Source organism: Pleurodeles waltl, unplaced genomic scaffold (assembly GCF_031143425.1).
Source record: "Pleurodeles waltl isolate 20211129_DDA unplaced genomic scaffold, aPleWal1.hap1.20221129 scaffold_67, whole genome shotgun sequence".
In the NCBI taxonomy this organism is placed as follows: Eukaryota; Metazoa; Chordata; class Amphibia; order Caudata; family Salamandridae; genus Pleurodeles; species Pleurodeles waltl.
This window is the reverse complement of record NW_027150384.1, coordinates 3,425,740-3,445,917: the sequence shown is the minus strand read 5'-3', so window position 1 is coordinate 3,445,917 and position 20,178 is coordinate 3,425,740. Positions and strand designations below refer to the sequence as shown.

General features: G+C 45.2%; 3 non-coding genes across 3 annotated transcripts; all 3 read right to left on the bottom strand.

Annotated features, from left to right (window-relative positions):
- Positions 1-247: 247 nt before the first annotated feature.
- Positions 248-319, bottom strand: TRNAP-UGG (transfer RNA proline (anticodon UGG)). The gene has a single exon. It is a non-coding gene; the product is annotated as a tRNA-Pro (tRNA).
- A 14,169-nt stretch (positions 320-14,488) lies between these two features.
- On the bottom strand, positions 14,489-14,560 carry TRNAE-CUC (transfer RNA glutamic acid (anticodon CUC)). The gene has a single exon. It is a non-coding gene; the product is annotated as a tRNA-Glu (tRNA).
- A 992-nt stretch (positions 14,561-15,552) lies between these two features.
- Positions 15,553-15,624, bottom strand: TRNAD-GUC (transfer RNA aspartic acid (anticodon GUC)). The gene has a single exon. It is a non-coding gene; the product is annotated as a tRNA-Asp (tRNA).
- Positions 15,625-20,178: the final 4,554 nt, after the last annotated feature.

The following is a 20,178-nucleotide window of genomic DNA, read 5'->3' as shown; positions in this document are numbered from 1 at the left end:
GCTGTAGGATTCTGCGCATGTAACATACAGTCCCCCTCCAATGCTGATGTGGCAGGGTAGCCCCCCCTCCTCCAGCTGTTTCTGCAGCTGCACCGCTGGTCTGGGGCTCTGATTCTAGTGCAGCCGGTCCTGGGTTGAAATTCACAACCATTAGAGGTTATTTCAAAGTAGTTTGCTTCCTGAATCGTCTACTTTCTATTTATTGAAAAGTGCCTTTAAAAATGAGTAAATTTAGGAAAAGAAAAGAGGGCTCGTCCGGGATTTGAACCCGGGACCTCTCGCACCCAAAGCGAGAATCATACCCCTAGACCAACGAGCCAGCTGACAGATGCTCCTTAAACATGATATGTGCTGTGTCTATCATGGATCAATTATTGTTTTTTTATTGAACCAACCTTAGATATGGCCCGGGAATCCCAAAGAACAGGAGGAGGCTTCATAAGAGGGTCTTCTGACACAGATAATCTGAATTTAGAAATGAAAGAAAATATCTGCTTCATTTATTCAAAACTGAAAGGGAAACATCCATCACAGATTGTGTGCGAGGATCACACATTGCGTCTGTGTAGCTTATAAAGGACCAGTCCTTAGTCCACGGTGGGGGGTTCAATGGGGAAATAAGTAAAAGTGTTTCTCCTATCGGTATCTTTTCACATTATTTATGGCCCCGCGGCAGGGGTGTTGCATTTTGCCTGTTAAAGACCACATCAGTCAGATGAAGACGGACACCAATGGTTGTGATGTCACGGTAACACTGATGAGATGATGCGGGTCAGGGTGTTTGCTGCAGTGTGTAAGGGGATCAGGGTTTATGGAGCATAGACAGGTGCAATATTCTACTTTGCCACCAGGGAGCCGTCTACTGATCTGGGGCATTATCATTCACACTCACCCTTCACTAGTTGTGTGCTCACTCTCTGCTGTGTCTGTTATCTTTGGTCTGTCAGGCTCTCTAGAGCATCCTATAAATAGAAGTCACCTCTCCCTGCCCGGGGGTGTCTCCTGTCCGGGGGCCACCACGGTTCTCTCTTAGAGATATCAGTCCAAGGAGCCCTTTAATGTGGTTATGTAGTATTATTAGCTCTGATGTGGTCGTGCAGTGTTACTGACTTTGCTGTGGTTATACAGTGTTATCTCTGCTGTGGTTATACAGTGTTATTGACTCTGCTGTGGTCATGCAGTGTTATTGACTGCTGTGGCCATGCAGTGTTACTGACTCTGCTGTGGTTATACAGTGTTATTATCTCTGCTGTGGTCATGCAGTGTTAATATCTCAGCTGTAGTTATGCAGTGTTATTATCCCTGCTGTGGTTATACAGTGTTATTGACTCTGCTGTGGTCATGCAGTGTTATTATCTCTGCTGTAATCATGCAGTGTTATTGACTCTGCTGTGGTCATGCAGTGTTATTGACTGTGCTGTGGTTATGCAGTGTTATTATCTCTGCTGTAGTCATGCAGTGTTATTCTCTTTGCTGTGGTCATGCAGTGTTATTGACTTCTCTGTAGTCATGCAGTGTTATTATCTCAGCTGTGGCCATGCAGTGTTATTGACTGCTGTGGTCATGCAGTGTTATTGACTCTGCTGTAGTCATGCAGTGTTATTATCTCTGCTGTGGTCATGCAGTGTTATTATCTCAGCTGTATGTATGCAGTGTTATTGACTCTGCTGTGGTCATGCAGTGTTATTGACTCTTCTGTGGTCATGCAGTGTTATTATCTCTGCTGTGGTCATGCAGTGTTATTATCTCTGCTGTAGTCATGCAGTGTTATTATCTCTCCTGTAGTTATACAGTGTTATTGACTCTGCTGTGGTCATGCAGTGTTATTGACTCTGCTGTGGTCGTGCAGTGTTATTATCTCTGCTGTGGTCACGCAGTGAGATTGACTCTGCTGTGGTCGTGCAGTGTTATTATCTCTGCTGTGGTCATGCAGTGTTATTGACTCTGCTGTGGTCGTGCAGTGTTATTATCTCTGCTGTGGTCATGCAGTGTTATTGACTGCTGTGGTTGTGCAGTGTTATTATCTCTGCTGTGGTCATGCAGTGTTATTGACTCTGCTGTGGTCATGCAGTGTTATTATCTCTGCTGTGGTCATGCAGTGTTATTATCTCTGCTGTGGTCATGAAGTGTTATTATCTCTGCTGTGGTCACACAGTGTTATTGACTCTGCTGTGGTCATGCAGTGTTATTATCTCTGCTGTGGTCATGCAGTGTTATTATCTCTGCTGTGGTCATGCAGTGTTATTATCTCTGCTGTGGTTATACAGTGTTGTTATCTCTGCTGTGGTCATGCAGTGTTATTGACTCTGCTTTAGTCATGCAGTGTTATTATCTCTGCTGTGGTCATGCAGTGTTATTGACTCTGCTGTGGTCATGCAGTGTTATTGACTCTGCTGTGGTCATGCAGTGTTATTATCTCAGCTGTATGTATGCAGTGTTATTGACTCTGCTGTGGTCGTGCAGTGTTATTGACTCTGCTGTGGTCATGCAGTGTTATTATCTCTGCTGTGGTCATGCAGTGTTATTATCTCTGCTGTGGTCATGCAGTGTTACTGACTCTGCTGTTGTTATGCGGTTGTTGGAGCAGACTCCACAATTAATCATTCTGTGTTTTAACTGATACTAAAGAGTCACAAATGCAGTCTTTTTACTGTGTTTAATATAACAGAGATGTTAACCTTGGCCTTGCCCTACGCGTGTGTTCAAACTGCACATTTCAAATGTGCGAGACTCAGTGCCTGACGCTCATTCTTTCCTCCCCCTCCCCCCGACAGTGCATTAAAAGCCTCAAATGTGACCTTCATTACTTGATTAATTGCACAAAATTCAGTAGCTCTATGGCCTTGTTTGCACTGCAACATTATTATGTTGTATTATTTTTATGTTCATGATGTTACTGGAGAGGACAGATTTACAACTGTACACAACTGAAGGCCGGTTACTGAGGCCGGACTGAGGTACTGTGTATATTTTTGAATGTGGAATTGTTCTCTCTGTAGGACAAATGCAGAGTTACTCATTAGATGTAGAGGGAAGGTCATGTGACCATGTGATGTGGTTTCTGTTGTACTGTTGGGTTATATAATGCAACTTCCTTCATCAAACCACACAACCTGTTCAGTTTCTCTGTTCAAAAGTGTAAAAAACTCACAGTGTCGGAAATGAGCCACGTTCTTTCACATCCCGCTTAGAGAGCAGACTCCAGGTTAGTCTGTTTATCAATCTGCAACTGGAACATGTTTCAAATGTTTTATTCTGGCCTATACTGAGCAGCATGACGCATGCGCCGTGGCTCTCATTTGCCTCATGCTAGACCGTGACCAGGCCTGACAATGGAGCACAGAAGGGTTCAATTCCCGCTGCCAATGATATCTTACATTTATTTGCACGTTGCACGTTTTGAATTTCCTTCTCTGTATTCTGCACTGATTTTTTATGTTTTAAATAAACCTTCATGGTTTGTACTTTGAACCTTGTCTTGTGTAGATTTACCTGTGTGGATTTTCCATGTAAACTCTCTAGATTTACATGATTTACGTTCAGGGCTCTCGTCTTTAAGACAGTCACACAAGCCCTGACCCTTCATCCTTCTGGATGTAAAAAGCGGTGACCGCCTGTTCCGGGCATTTGTGCAGCGCACCGGGCGCCGCTGGGTCAGAGTCTGATCCGGCTCATGACAGGATGTTGTGTTTGTTGTTTTCTGATCCCAGCCTTGATGTGCGGTGTGGTTGTTTCTTGGAGCTAAGGGTATATGATTGTGCTGTGTCATCATCATAACAACTTTATTTCAATCACCAACTTCATAAAAGTACAAACAAAGCAAAGAATGATCACAGTAGTGCACACATAAACAAAAAACATAACTCAAAGGTCAGTAATACGTAATTCTTCACAAATCCTGCTCGAGTAGTACTACAACATAATTGCTTGGATCTATGAATAGAGGGCGCCGGGATTAAAATTAATTATAAAATCAAATCAATTATGCACAGAATCAAATTAACAAGTCAGTTGCTATACTTGATGACTATTGTTGTTTCAGAAGATACTACCAGCCTTCACTTGAAAGTTTTAGGGTAAGTTATGCAATGCATACTAAAAACTACAACAGCCTCATTAATAAGTGCAAATGCTTAGAGGAGGGGTTCCACTTAAACAATAAAAGTGCAAGTGCAGAGAGAATTTGTGGTCTTGGAGCAGAGAGACAGAGTTAAAAAAGCAGAAACAGGCCACAATCACTTTGGGCTGCAAATTATGTAAAAAACTCAAAGTTAAAACCAATCTCATCAGTACTAACATTATCAGGCTAACTTAATTTCTTACTAGCACAATAACTCACTTGGTTAGAATTGCTGCTCCCATTTCCAAATTGTGCGACAGCAGTAAAGAACAATAGCTAAGAGTGACATATGCCCCACTTAGGATCCAAACTTTCGATATTAGCAGTATGTTTGTTGCTAGAAATGGGGTTTCTGGTTGTCAGAGTGTGTACCCTATACAAGCAGGAACCACCACTCTAGTCAGGGTAAGTCAGACACACACTTTAAATTATCCTGTGCTCACCCTCTGATAGCCTGGCATAAAGCAGGCAGGCTTAACTTAAGAGGCAATGTGTAAAGTATTTGGGCAATACACACACAGTAACACAATGAAAACACCAGAAAAATACTCCACAAGGGGTTGGAAAAATAGAGAATGTTTATCTGAGCAACACAAGACCAAAATGTCAAAACCCCAATAAATAGAAGTCGAGATATATTTTTAAAGAATAAACTGAAAATAGTGCTTAGAAAAGCTGTCAAAAGGTTACTTCAGGTCACGGGGGACCGCTGCAAATCCAAAGTTCAGACCGACCGCGATGGAGGGAAGGCCACCCGAAGAACCCAAGCAGGGTCCACTGAAAAAGTACCTCAGATGGAGCAAAGCATCAACGTCGAGGACACGATGCATTGACCTGTTCCATGCAGTGGGGTCTGCATCTTTGGCTCCACTGGAATCAGGCAATGCGCCGTCATCGAGCAGAGCAGAGCGTCGTCATTGGGTCATGCAAGCGGTTAGTCAACTGTTGCTGAACGGCCTCTGCGTCGAAGGGCGATGCATCTGTTCCGACAGGCATATTGGTGACGATGCATCAATTTTTGCAGAAAACAGGTACAGAACCCACTTTGTGGCGCCTCAGGTAAGGGCAGGATTCACATATGACAGTGTCCAGCAGCACCAGGAGAGTTGCAAAAAGTATTTTGTGTTCCGGAGACTTCAGTAAACAGGAGGCAGGCTAGCAAGTCCTTGGAGTCACTTCGGGGTAAAGTCCTTGTCCTCAGCAGGGCAGAGACCAGCAGGCAGCCGAGCAGCTCAGCAAAGCAGAGAAGCAGTTCCTCAGAACAGTCAGCCCAGGCATTGTTCAACCCTAATGCTGTTTACCTTCAAATTCGCCCATGTAAAATGACCCCAGACGCCATTGAGGAATCACCCCTCTTATTGAAATTATGATAGAGAAAAGGAATCTTGAAAGAAGTAATTGGAGGTCTGTGCAATTCACCTATATTGCCCTTACAAAATCAAATAAGAAATGAAGGATTGTACAAGACCCCCGAGAGATTAATCAGATTGTCATTCCATGCTGTCCTAGGGTACCAAACACTGCTGTGATATTGTTTCATATTCCCTCAGGTACAGAGTAGTTTACGGTCATTGATCTTTGCCAGGCATTTTTCTCTGTTTGTGGCTTGAAGAGAGCCAGTATCTCCTCGCGTTTCAGTCCCAAGTGAAAAACCTTGTGTGGTGCTGCGCCCCACAAGGCTATACAGAGAGTCCTTCAAATTCTTAAAAATAATTTAGTGACTTTGCAGTAATCTTGTAGCTCGACTCTAATCCAATACATGATCTACTGATGCGTCAATGACAAAGGAAGCTTGCAAACAAGACACCACGGCTTTACCTAATCAGTTAGCTCTGAATGGACATTCGGTTTTGCCTGAGAAGTTTCAGCACTGTCAGGAGGTAGTCACATACCTAGGTCACCAAATATCAAAAGGAGCGCAACAAGTGTCTCATTAACAAATAGAGACAGTCCTTAAAATGAAATGTAGGTTTTCATCCACTTTGGTAAACAGAAAATCTGGATTTTGTTAAAGACAGAGGCTAATATTACGCACCAATTCCTTTATTGTCCACTCAGCAGCCATTATGAAGTCATCAGAATTAGTGTGTTTCTGGGGAAGTAGGGTCACTTTACTCCTACTTTTCAGGGTCTTGGGGTGGGGTATCTTGGACACCCTTAATGTTTTCTTACACTCCCAGTGACCCTCTACACACTACACTAGGCCTGGGGTCCCTTCGTGGTTCGCATTCCACTTTCAGAGTATATGGTTTTTGTTGCCCCTAGGCTTATTGCATCCTATTGTATTCTACAGTGTTTGCACTACTTTTCTAACTGTTTACTTACCTGATTTTGGTTTGTGTGTATATTTTGTGTATGTTACTTACCTCCTAAGGGAGTATATCCACTGTGATATTTTTGGCACATTGTCACTAAAATAAAGTACCTTTATTTTTAGTAACAATGAGTATTGTGATTCTTATGATATAGTGCCATATGGTATAAGTGGTATAGTAGGAGCTTTGCATGTCTCCTAGTTCAGCCTAAGCTGCTCTGTTATAGCTACCTCTATCAGCCTAAGCTGCTAGAACACTACTAATCTACTAATAAGGGATAACTGGACCTGGCACAAAGTGTAAGTACCATCAGGTACCCACTATAAGCCAGGCCAGCCTCCTACATGGACCATACCAAGTTGGTTGTTTATTTGCTGAAGGGAATGACCTTCCTAATGTACATAATATTACTGTTGCTTTTGTGACTAGCCCTTCATCTCATGAAATATAAATTTCACACCTCCCACAGTATGAGAATGTGTATAGTTATGTGTATTATCAAATGTTATATGAATACATAAAGGTTAGGCAAGATTAAAATAAAAAATTGAAAATTGCTTCATTTGTTCTTATCTGCTTGTTTCGTCAGCCGAAGAGCAGTTTCTCACCTTCCTGTATCTTATTCTTTTACGTGTTCTGTTTCCCTTATTCTATATTACCAATAAAACAAGATTTCATTCCGACTTTGATAATTCTTTAGAAAATGTACCTATTATGAATTGAGAGAATCTATATCTGTGGGTTACTAAACACATGCCTAATACTTATAAAGGGTGAAAATCAAGGGAACAGCATGAGTATATGATGACTGTTGGGCTTGGCCCTTTTCGCAGGGTTATCCCCAAGCTTTTTGCCTCCTCCCTCCTATATTTTCTGACCTGTTTTTGTTGGGTTTAGGTCTCTGGGCACTGTACTACTGATAAACAGTGCTAAAGCACATATGTTCTCTGTCCAAAATGATTTGGCGATAGCTTTATTCATGATTGGCATATCTGATTTACTAGTAAATCCCTTGTAAAGTTCACTATGTGTGCCCAGGACCTGTAAATCAAATGCTACTAGTGGGCCTGTAGCACTGATTGTAGCACCCACATGAGAAGCCCTGTAAATATGTCTCAGCCCTGCCACTGCAGTGTCTGTGTGTGCTGTCTTGCACTGTCATGTCGACCTGGAAAATGCACCCACTTGCCAGGCTCAAACCTTCCCTTTTACTACATGTAAGTCCCCCCTAAAGTAGGCCCAAGGCAGCCTCAGGGCAGGGTGCAGTGTATTTAAAAGGTAGGACATATACTGGTGTGTTTTACATGCCCTGCTAGTGAAACACTGCTGAATTGGGGGTTCTATATTGCAAGACCTGTCTCTCCCATAGGGCAATAGGGGTATTGCCTTGAAATACCTTCTAAGTGTAATTTCCCATTGAGATCTGATAGATATATGGAGTTTGGGGTCTCTGAACTCCCCATTTTAAAAATACATCTTTTGGTGAAGCTCATTTTTGAATTATAAGTTTGAAAATGCCACTTTTAGAAAGTGGACATTTTCTTGCTTAACCATTTACTGTCTGTCTGCTGAATACACATCTGGGTCAGAATGACAGTTGGGCTGTTTGTGCATTCACTCTAGAAAGTCACACAGACAGAGTTGGGGTCTGCCGTGCTTATCTTGATGGCCCATTACCAGGATGATAGGTCTTCCTGTGCTAGAGTTGTGGGAGGAGCTGACACTTGCACCTGAATAGGGCTGGGCCTGTCCTCACACAAAGCAGTCTCCAACCCTCTGGAGTGTGCCTGGGGACAGGGTAGGGAAAGACAGGGTCTTGTGCACTACAAAAACTTCACTTTGAAGTTAGCCAACTTCAAAGACAGAAATGGGTATAAGTACTGGACCTCTGACCCCACATAGCTAGAACACTTTTGAACTGAGGACATTCTGCCAGGAAGAAGAGCAGGATGCTGTAGGGGGGATTGCCACTCTGTTTGTTGCTTTGTTGTGTTGGTCTGCTGCTTGCTGCTTCTGTCCTGGGAGTGAAAGGACTGGACTTTGCTTTCTACATCCTGCATTCCAAAGATCTCCAAGCACTTGAACTGAGCTTGCCTCCTCTTAGGGAGTCTCAGGGCCATCAAAGACTTCACTTACCAGGACATGGGCTCTCTTGTAGAGTGTCGTGACTTGACTAGTGGTGATAAAACCAGTTCCTGGGCCCTTGCAAGAGAGTTCTGGTGCAACCAAAAACAAACTAGTGCATCGATGTCCAGGATGACATCAGGATCGGCACTGCTCTGTGACTCCATGCCACTGCCTGCACCAGAGCCATGTTCCTCGCTGAGTGCAATGACTGCGACCTACACCGCAGGCCCGGCGCCGCTGCAGCACATTCAAAGTCTTGCCACAACGTGAGTCTCAAGCGCCACGTCACTGACATTCATGGTACCTGTCTCCGACTCTGCTGCAGCACCTGTAGCCTGTGGTGTGATCGCGGCACACGAAGTCAACACCTCATGTCTTCAGCTGCTGGATCCATCGACCCCGCCATGTCATAAGGAACTGATGCCTTGCCACCAATGCTGCATCACCTCCCCTACAACCGTAAGGAACCGAAGCCTCACCTCCCCGGTGGCGGTAAGGAACCAATGTCGCACCAGCTCCAGCAAAGCCTCACTTCCCATACTCTGAAACGTCTTTGTTTCCTCATAGGTTTCCAAGGTTCAGTAACCGGAGTCCGTGGGACTCTTTGACCGGCCCACCCTCGCGAGTGGCGTCAGACTGGAGATGACCCTGTCAAGACGTTGTGATAGCCCCAGTTGGAGCTATTGTGTTTCTAAGTGCTATACTACATTTAATCTTTAAAAATGTGTATCTTTATTTGTGAATGTTGGATTTTGCTGTTTTGGTCTTGTTTTACTCAGATAAATATTGGCTATTTTTCTAAACTAGTGTGGAGTACTTTTGTGGTGTTTCCACTGTGTTACTATGTGTGTGTGTACAAATACTTTATACAATGCCTCTGAGATAAGCCTGACTGTTTGAGCCAAGCTACCAAAGGGGTGAGCAGGGGTTATCTTAACTGTGTGACTCCCTTACCCTGAGTAGAGTGAGGGTCCCTACTTGGACAGGGTGAAAACCACCACCAACTAAAGACCCAATTTCTAATAATGACATTCTTTACTCCTTTAACTAACAAAATCATTACTGATCATAACGTGCATGATGTAGCCTGTAAAATTAATGCAGACAAAAGAATATTCACAGATGAATTGAATGAAAGGATAAGAGTAGATAAAGAAAGAGAAGAGAAAATGAATGCTGTCCATATTACTGGGAAAGGAGAGGAGATTTTAAAGGAAACTCCTCCTGAATTGAGTCCTGAAGTGAATAAGAAAAGGAGCACTGTATACAGTATGTCAGCCAGAGGGAAATGAGACAGTTGAGAAATTAGGATGCAGTGAGTGTGGACACAGCTATTTAGTAAAAGGAAAGACTTTTTCCACTGTAGAAGCTAGCATTAAAGACCTATGTAAGGAAATGGCTCCCTGTTGCAATTACCCCCCCACTTTTTGCCTGATAGTGATGGTGACTTGACGGAGAAGTGTGCTGGTACCCTCCTAACCAGGCCCCAGCACCAGTGTTCTTGTACCTAAAATGTACCATTGTTTCCACAATTGGCACACACCTGGCACACAGATAAGTCCCTGGTAAAAGGTACCAGTGGTACCAAGGGCCCTGTGACCAGGGAAGGTCCCTAAGAGCTGCAGAATATGTTGAGCCACCCTAAGGGACCCCTCACCTAACACATGCACACTGCCATTGCAGATGGTGTGTGATGGTAGGAAGAAAAAAGGCAAAGTCGACATGGCATCCCCCTCAGGATGCCATGCACACAAAATGCTGCCTGTGGCATAAGTAAGTCACCCCTCTAGTAGGCCTTACAGCCCTAAGGCAGGGTGCACTATACCACAGGTGAGAGCATAGCTGGATGAGCAATATGCCCCTACAGTGTCTAAGTCTATTCTTAGACATTGTAAGTACAGTTGTGGCCATATTAAGTATATGGTCTGGGAGTTTGTCAAAAACTAACTCCACAGCTCCATAATGGCTACACTGAATACTGGGAAGTCTGGTATCAAACTTCTCAGAATAATAAACCCACACTAATGCCAGTGTTGGATTTATTAAAAAATGGATACAGAGGGCATCTTAGAGATCCCCCCTGTATTTTACCCAATTGTTCAATGGAGGAATGACTGGTCTGTGCCAGCCTGCTGCTGAGAGACGAGTTTCTGACCCCATGTGGTGAGGGCCTTTGTGCTCTCTGAGGGCAGAAACAAAAGCCAGCTCTGGGTGGAGGTGCTTCACACCTCCCCCCTGCAGGAACTGTAAAACCTAGCAGTGAGCCTCAAAGGGTCAGGCTTTGTGTTACAATGCCCCAGGGCACTCCAGCTAGTGGAGATGCCAGCCCCCTGGACACAGCCCCCACTTTTGGCGGCAAGTCCAGGGGAGATAATGAGAATAACAAGGAGGAGTCACCCACCGGTCAGGACAGCCCCTAAGGTGTCCTGAGCTGAGGTGACCCCTGCCTTTAGAAATCCTCCATCTTGATTTTGGAGGATTCCCCCAATAGGAATAGGGATGTGCCCCCCCTCCCCTCAGGGAGGAAGCACAAAGAGGGTGTAGCCACCCTCAAGGACTGTAGCCATTGGCTACTGCCCTCCCAGACCTAAACACACCCCCTAAATTCAGTATTTAGGGGTTCCCCAGAACCTAGGAAACCAGATTCCTGCAACCTGAAGACGAAGAAGGACTGCTGACCTGAAGCCCTGCAGAGAAGACGGAGACACCAACTGCTTTGGCCCCAGCCCTACCGGCCTGTCTCCCCACTTCGAGAAAAACTGCAACAGCAACGCGTCCCCCAGGGTCCAACGACCTCTGAAGCCTCAGAGGACTACCCTGCATCTAAAAGGACCAAGAAACTCCCGAGGACAGCGGCCCTGTTCCACAAAACTTGCAACTTTGCAACAAAGAAGCAACTTTTAAAGACCACATGTTTCCCGCCGGAAGTGTGAGACTTTCTACTCTGCACCCGACCCCCCCCCCCCCCGGCTCGACCAGCGGAAAACTAACTCTACAGGGAGGGCTCCCTGGCGACTGCAAGCCCGTGAGTAGCCAGAGTTGACCCCCCTGTCCCCCCATAGGGATGCCTGCAGAGGGAATCCAGAGGCTCCCCATGACCGCGACTGCCTGCTTCAAAGAATGGGACGTCTGGGAAACACACCGCACCCGCAGCCCCCAGGACCTGAAGGATCCGAACTCCAGTGCAGGAGCGACCCCCAGGCAGACCTCTTCCTAGCCCAGGTGGTGGCTACCTCGAGGAGCCCCCCTTGCCTGCCTGCATCACTGAAGAGACCCCCAGGTCTCCCCATTGATCTTTATTGCAAACCCGATGCCTGTTTGCACTCTGCACCCGGCCGCCCCAGTGCCGCTGAGGGTGTACTCTCTGTGCCTGCTTGTGTCACCCCCGGTGCCCTACAAAACCCCCCTGGTCTGCCTCCGAAGTCGCGGGTACTTACCTGCTGGCAGACTGGAACCGGGGCACCCTTATTTCCATTGAAGCCTATGTGTTTTGGGCACCACTTTGACCTCTGCACCTGACGGCCCTGTGCTGCTGGTGTAGTAACTTTGGGGTTGCCCTGAACCCCCAACGGTGGGCTACCTTGGACCCAACTTTGAACCCTGTAAGTGCTTTACTTACCTGTGAACCTAACCAATACTTACCTCCCCCAGGAACTGTCGATTTTTGCACTGTGCCCATTTTTAAAATAGCTTATTGCCATTTTTGCCAAAACTGTACATGCTGTTGTGATTATTCAAAGTTCCTAAGATACCTGAGTGAAATACCTTTCATTTAAAGTATTGTTTGTAAACCTTGAACCTGTGGTTCTTAAAATAAACTAAGAAAATATATTTTTCTATATAAAAAAAACCTATTGGCCTGGAATTGTCTTTGAGTGTGTGATGCTCATTTATTGCCTGTGTGTGTACAACAAATGCTTAACACTACCCTCTGATCAGCCTACTGCTCGACCACACTACCACAAAATAGAGCATTAGAATTATCTCTTTTTGCCACTATCTTACCTCTAAGGGGAACCCTTGGACTCTGTGCATGCTATTTCTTACTTTGAAATAGTACATACAGAGCCGACTTCCTACAACCTATATTATATATTTGGTCAATCGTCTTATTTTCAGTGACCACCTAATTGGGTAGGAAGTTTCTATGCTGTATTAGGTTTTTCTCAAACTTACTAAATTAATTAATTAGATTCTCCTCTTGATAATTATATTAAAATAAATAGAGGAAGCTTTAAGTAGATTCTTATTGAGATTTTTGGAGCATTAATACCATCTGTAGGAGTAGCGCTGAATGATATAAAGATTAGAAAAATGTCTGCCTTGGTTGACAGCTTGCTACTAACACTGTACGTGCTCTAACGCTGATTAATAAAGGGATGCTTGGAATGTGGGCTCTGATTATGCAAAACCGTCTTACGTTGGATTTGCTCCTCCCAAAGAAATACGGAGTTTGCAAAGTCTTTACTGGTCGATAGGGGCGGCTCCTTCGCAATGGCGCAGAAGCGTCGCCCACTGGCTCAGAGCCAGCAGCTGAAAAATAAAACAATATTTAATTATCATTTTAATTTTCAGCCGGTGGCTGAGCCACCATTGGCAGGGAGTGGTGGGGCTGGGCCATGGAAGGGGGGAGGAGGAGGGGAGTGAGTGCACTTAAAAGTGCGTATGTCAGTTTGGCTGGCTGTCTTAGCCCAGCAAACTGACATGCACACTTAGGTTTCTTCAGCCCGGCTGTGTTGCACTGCCGGGTTGGAGAAACAACACAGGCTCCAGTGCACTGTCTGAGCGGCAGACCAAGCCGCTCAGACCAATCCTGACGCTGCTCTCATGCAAGGTATAGAATGAGAGCAGCTCCAGGATTGAGTGGGAGTCTGTGCTGGTGTCCCATGGACTCCTGGGACACCAACTCCATGGAGAGAGGAGGGGGCAGTCAGAGACAGCAGATAGGTAAGTTTAACAAAATATATATTTTAGTATTTCCCCCCCCTCTCCTTTTCCCCCCTTTTGAGATTTGAGGCAGCCGCCACTGATGCTCGAGAGGCTGTGCTTACATTCCTCTCATAAATTATAAGCTTAATGCCTGTATTGTTAATATTACACACATAAGGCATGAATTAACTGAAGCAGAAGAGACGGGTGCATGGGAAGAATCCAGGTCATTTTTCGGATCGGTCGGTCACAGGTTTGGGTAGATGGGCCAATGGCTGGGGGTGCAGATGGTGGAGTTTAGAAGCTGCTATTAGCACCAATGTTTGTCACATTAGTCGGTATTGCACGTGCGCTTATTTTCTTGAAATGTTGCAAAGGACTTTCATCATTGAAGGGAAAACTTGTGGGACTAAGATGATGGCAGCAACGAGAGGAAGAAACCGAAAGAGACGGATGCCAAAGTCGAGGAGATGCAAAGTGAACTTTATGATAACTTGAGGGATTTGCAAGAAACCAAACAGAAGAACCGAAGTGAATGAAAGATGCACTTTAATAAAGAACTGAAGTGATGATGAAATCATTCGGGGGGCGCTAATTTTCTATTAATAAAAATCACTCACGTGAGCTATTGCTAATATTTAAACCTGCTTACACTGTCCTTCATGTTGTTTAAACGTCATCCTGCGTCACGTGATATTAATATTGATTTATCTTCTAAAATAAACTTTAATAAAAGACTTCAGAAAAAGTCTCCTGAATGTCTTAACCCACTGATAGCTTCGTGAACCAGTAGTCACTCACTCTTCTGTCAGTGGTTTGTGACTGTCCGTGAAATGTTTAGTTATTACTGGTGACAACTCAAGTGAAGAAGTACATGTAATGAAAGAGCTCCAATTTTAAAAGTAATAATGTGTGTTTTAATAGAATTAAAAAAGAAAATGAAACTTTCCCTGTCCAGAATCAAACCATAGAAATAAGAAAAAAAAAACACACATCCTTCCCTGACCGGGAATCGAACCCGGGCCGCGGCGGTGAGAGCGCCGAATCCTAACCACTAGACCACCAGGGAGTGCGCACATGAGACCCCTGAACCACACCAAGAGTGTGCTGTGGCCAAGTGTGTTTCATTTCCAATTTTGTTAAATGAACTCAATGAGGTAGAAAACACTGATGGTAATTAAAGGAGGGAAAATAGCAGCAGACACAGAAAACACACTACATTAAGGAAGACTGAAGAAAAAACATACTGCACCTTAAATGGACTGAAATCTGCTGAGAGTTCCCAGCCTCCAAGGTGTGTGAGGCTCTCATATCACATACTGGAGAATGAAACCATCAATCACCAATTAACCATCAAGATACCTAGTGAGTACAATTAAAAGGGGTCAGTGCTTCTTCTCAGGGCTCCTAAGGGCAGCTCTTAGGTTTCCAGGTGCACGAGCAGCTCCCCCTGGCTAGAGCCCCTCACTGGATGCTGGAACCCGTGGCCCTAACGTGAGAGTGTTATAAACAGGACTACAAGTCCCAGAATGCAGTGGATCTGATGAGGATGGTGGGAGGGGCACCTCGGGGTCAGTGTTTCTTTTGCTCTCACCGTGTGTCTGTAAGTTCTGAACCACTGCACTTAAATAAAGAAAAAACTTTTACCTTCGTATAAAACAATTCCCCATTCAGAGCCCGCCCAGCATTTCATTTATTTGTCATGAAATACTTTATAATTTCAATCTAAAATAGCCCTCCATTACATTTCATTTATTTCGCGTGACAATATACTAGTTAAAACGCATGGTCTTTATCATTTAGTACTTTGATTTTTATCTCAATAATAACCCTCCATTACACCTTTCCATTTCCAAGAAAGTACAGAGTCCCAAAGATGAAGCGCTTACTAATTGCCCGTGATAGATTTTAAAAGGTGCGGGGTTGCATTAGTAAATATTTCAGCTTCTGGGAGCTGTGGCCATAAATACAAAGTATCAGCCCCTATAGTGTCATCATATGACATCATAAATTGTTCAGTCGTCTATATGTAGGGTTAGTTTAAAACGTAAAATTTCCATCCTCCCCGTCGGGGAATTGAACCCCGGTCTCCCGCGTGACAGGCGGGGATACTGACCACTATACCAACGAGGAACACATACTGCGCGGGCTCCTGTGTAGCTCCTTGTCATGTCCTTCAATCCGCTGTATCGTGATACGTTACTCATCTTTCACATTTCCCATTTGCTTCACACCGACACAGCCTCAACAAACACACACACACACACACTGCACAAAACACACACACAAACCCGCTGCTCTGAAACACTTCACACAACCTTCTCCCCTCCCAGCAGACGCTCTCAGCAGCTCCCAGCAGCATCACCTTCCACACTCACTACAAGCAGCTCCGGGGCTGCTTCAGCCGGGGGTGGGGGGCACCGGCCTCGCTCCTCAGCCCAGGGGTCCCCGGCTCTGTCTCATCAGGGGGGGGGGGGTGCACAAAGGGACTGAGGGGACACTCCCCCCCCCCCAGCTGGAGGAGGGAGCTGGACTGGGAAGGGGAAGAGAGGAGGCGGGAAAAGCCAAGGTGTCTGAGTGGCTGAGAAAGGAGCTGCTTGGGGTTGGAAAGCGGAGGAAACAGAGGAGACTGAGGAAAAGTCCTGGGAGGCGGATTTGGGAGCTGAGGATGTCAGCTCTTCACTACAGGCCTCCGCTCCACCCACTGAGCTATCTAGCGCCCGTGTGTAGGGTGTTGTTAAGGCACTACATGGCATGAGAAGTGGCCCAGGCGCTGCCCATTGACGCATCTTTCTTTTTTTCTATTCACAAACTCAAGGGTTTGCTAAACTGCAAACCCGCCAGATAATTTAACTTGTAGGAAAAATGACTGAGTAGAGACAGAATTTGATTATATATTTTCATTTATTATTTTTGGAATCCAAAAGTTAATAAAGGGGATTATGTTGCTTTATAATATTGTAATTGTGTTTTTATAGTGCTTACTACCCCTGACGAAGTATGTACAGAGCATTTGAACAAAATAGGTTTCTTAAAGTTGGATCAGTTATATTTAGGTTTTGTTTTAGTTCTGTGTTTTATTTAGAGTGTTTCATGTTTACTTTTGGGTATATTCCAGTTGTGAGCGCTAATGTACTATTAATACCATCCAGGCGCTATATGTCACTTATTGCTAATATTGAACCGTGTTTACGCTGCCTTCCATGTGTTTAAACGTCATCCTATGTCACGTGACATTATCATTGATTCCGCTTCTGAAATACACAAAAAAAATTTCAAGCTTACGCGTTAAGAATTTTCAATTCACGGATGCGAGGATTATGCTTCTCTTTCTATGCTTTATTTACACAGCAGCCAATAGGAGAAGATGTTATTCAAAGAAAACATATCCCAGCATTCATGGGAGACACAACATAACCATAGAGAACACAGAGTATATAAACCGTAGAGGCAAATGAACTTCCTCTTTCTTTGCGAAATCTCAGTCAGTAAAAGTCAATGGAGTGTATCAAAATCGAACCCAAACAAGGACACCATCCAAATATCCAAGGAAACACAGCAACTCCGGGATAAGGAATGATGCAACATCAATTCTGGTTGAGTCCCAGGAATGAAGAGCTTCAACTCTGATCGACACCTGAGAAAGGAAGAAACGAGAACTAATCATAGTATATGCCATAGAACTAATGTCCACAATTTACATGCACTGATACCATCACTGGGTGCGTAAGACAATGAGACATAATATTAAAACAGAATACTTAACTCGTAAGCAGAGGTCTTATTGTCCACTAGGGGGGATAATCCTCGCCTCTGTGTCCTTAATAGAATTGAAAATTCTTAACGCGTAAGCTTGAAATTCTTTTATTCTATGTCAGGACCGGAGGCTCAGATTATGCTAGTTCAAAGCTGATCAACCACGATTGATGCAATGTCTAGAATGGGTTTATAATAGAAGGTCTTAAAAGTATATTCCGAAGACCAGTCTGCCGCCTTCATAATGTCTTCCAACCTCATGCCTAAATTAAAGGATTTTGAAGCCATAGCTCCACGGACTGAGTGAGCCCCAAACATGGAGACATTAATTCCTGCTTCAGAAAGAAGCCATCTGATCCATCTGGCTAAGGTAGCCGACGAGACTGGCTTGAAAGGCTTCTGCAGGGCAATCAACAATTGACCTCTAGGGTCTGTACGAAATTCCTCTGTGGCCGCTTCATAGGCCTTCAAACATTGCACCACACACAGTTTGAGGATATGAGGAAAAGAAGGGTAAGACACTGAACTGGTGCCCGTCTTAGTGCGTTTGGAAATCGAAAAGGAAACTCCCGTAGGAGAAAAAGTCCTGCCCTCCAGGTCAAGGGAACGGACGTCAGATACTCTTTTGCATGAAATGAGGCATAATAATAAGGATAATTTGGCCGAAAGTTGTTTGCGTGACAGGAATCTATTGTCTGGCCAAGAAGAAATTAACGTAAGAACTACGTTGACATCCCAAAGGGAAGAATATCTAGGACGCGGAGGGTTCGAAAGACGAATGCCCCTCATTAATTTGCAGACAATAAGGTGTTCACCAATAGGTTTACCCAAAACTGGTAAATGACCTGCTGAAATGGAGGATCTATAATTATTGATCGATCTGTAAGCTAGGCCCGCAGCGGCCAGTGAAGCCAGAAAATTGACCACTAAATTGACATCAGCATTAAAGGGATCGGAATCCCATTCCTCACACCAATGAGCCCATCGCTTCCAGGCAGAGGTATATCGTTGGTGAGTATTGGAGGACCAGGCTTGTAGGATGAAACCGGAAGCCTGTTCTGAAAGGCCTGGCAAGAACCAATGATGCCTGAAATTCTCCAGGCCACCAGGTGTAACTTGACCTGTACAATCAAGGGATGCGGAGACCCCAGAGGGTCCAGGAGAAGGTTGTGAAGAGGAGGGATTAGGAGAGGGAAATCGCACAGAAGGTCTAGTGCTAAAGGGAACCAGGCTTGATCCCTCCAAAGGGGGGTTATCAACACAATCTAGGTTCTCAGACGTCGGACCTGCGAAAGGACACGAGGAATCATGCTGAACGGGGGAAATGCATAAGCTCGATGGGGTGACCAGTCCTGGAGAAAGGCATCGGTGGCAATCGCTTCCGGATCTGGTCTCCAGCTGAAGAAGAGAGGGAGCTGGCGATTCAATCTCGAGGCAAATAGATCTATTGAGAAGGGGCCCCATTTCTGATTCAGAGTGGCAAACACTACTGGGAGGAGCATCCAATCGCTGGAATCCCGAAGGAATCTGGAATTCCAATCCGCCACTGTGTTGCGAGCCCCCGGAAAGTACTCCGCAATCACAGAAATGCGATGTTGGAGGCAATATTGCCAGAAATCCCTGGCAATGCGAGCTAAGGTCTGAGATCTCGTGCCCCCCAGCTTGTTTACATATCTGACCGCGGAGATGTTGTCCATTCTCAAGAGAATGCAACAATCCGCCTTCAGAGGAGAGACACTCCGGATTGCAAAGGATCCGGCTAAAAGCTCCAGGCAGTTGATGTGGAGGTGAAGTTCCTCCTCCGACCAATGGCCTCCCGTGGTCACATCCCCGCAACGGGCTCCCCAGCCCCATCTGCTGGCATCCGACTCCAGAATCACATCCGAGGACGTGCCGAAAATCACCCGTCCATTCCAGGCCTCCATGTGCTCTAACCACCAGGTTATCTCCGAGCGGACCTCTGGAGTCAGAGGAACTAAGTCCGTATAAGAGAAGCCCTTCTGGAGGTGAGAAATCTTGAGCCGTTGGAGGGCCCTGTAGTGTGGTGGACCCGGGAAAACAGTCTGGATCGAGGATGATAAAAGACCCACCATCCTGGCTAAACTCCTCAATGACACTTTCTGTCTGGACAAGAGGAGGCGCAATTCCTTCTTGATATTGCGCACCTTCAGAGGAGGAAGGATCAATTGAGCTTTCACAGAGTCTATCTTGAAGCCCAGAAACTCGATCTGTTGAGACGGGCGGAGACAAGACTTGGGCTGATTGATTATGAAGCCCAGATCCTGAAGAAGTTGGATCGTCCAAGACAAATGGACTTGAAGGAGAAGGGGGTCTTGGGCCATAATGATCAGATCGTCGAGGTAAACTATCAGGCGCACACCTCGTGCGCGAAGGGATTCCACCACAAGCCTCATCACCTTGGTAAAGCACCAAGGAGCGGAGGAAAGTCCGAAAGGAAGTACCTGAAACTCGAAGCATTGGTCTTGCCAGAGACACTGAAGGAAACGTCGATGAGGTGGGAAAATAGGAACGCTTAGATAAGAGTCCTTTAGGTCTAGCCGCACCAACCAATCTGCTTCTTGCAGTATATCCCTGAGGAGATGGATTCCTTCCATCTTGAAATGTCGGTAGACTAGCCATGCATTGAGTTCCTTGAGATTTAGGACCAAACGTGATCCTCCTCCTTTCTTGTCTACCAGAAAAATGGGTCTTAGGAAGCCCCTGGGATGGGCAACATCCTGGCAAATAGCACCCTTCTTGAGGAGCGCCTGAACCTCCAGGTCTATAATGTCTAGATCGGGGCGGGATAAATGGGGAAGAGGAGGGGGGAATTGCCGATAAGGAGTCTGGTAAAATTCCAATCTGAACCCTCGAACTGTTTGTAACACCCAGGGGTCCCTGGATAATTTTTTCCATTCTGTCAAACAAGTC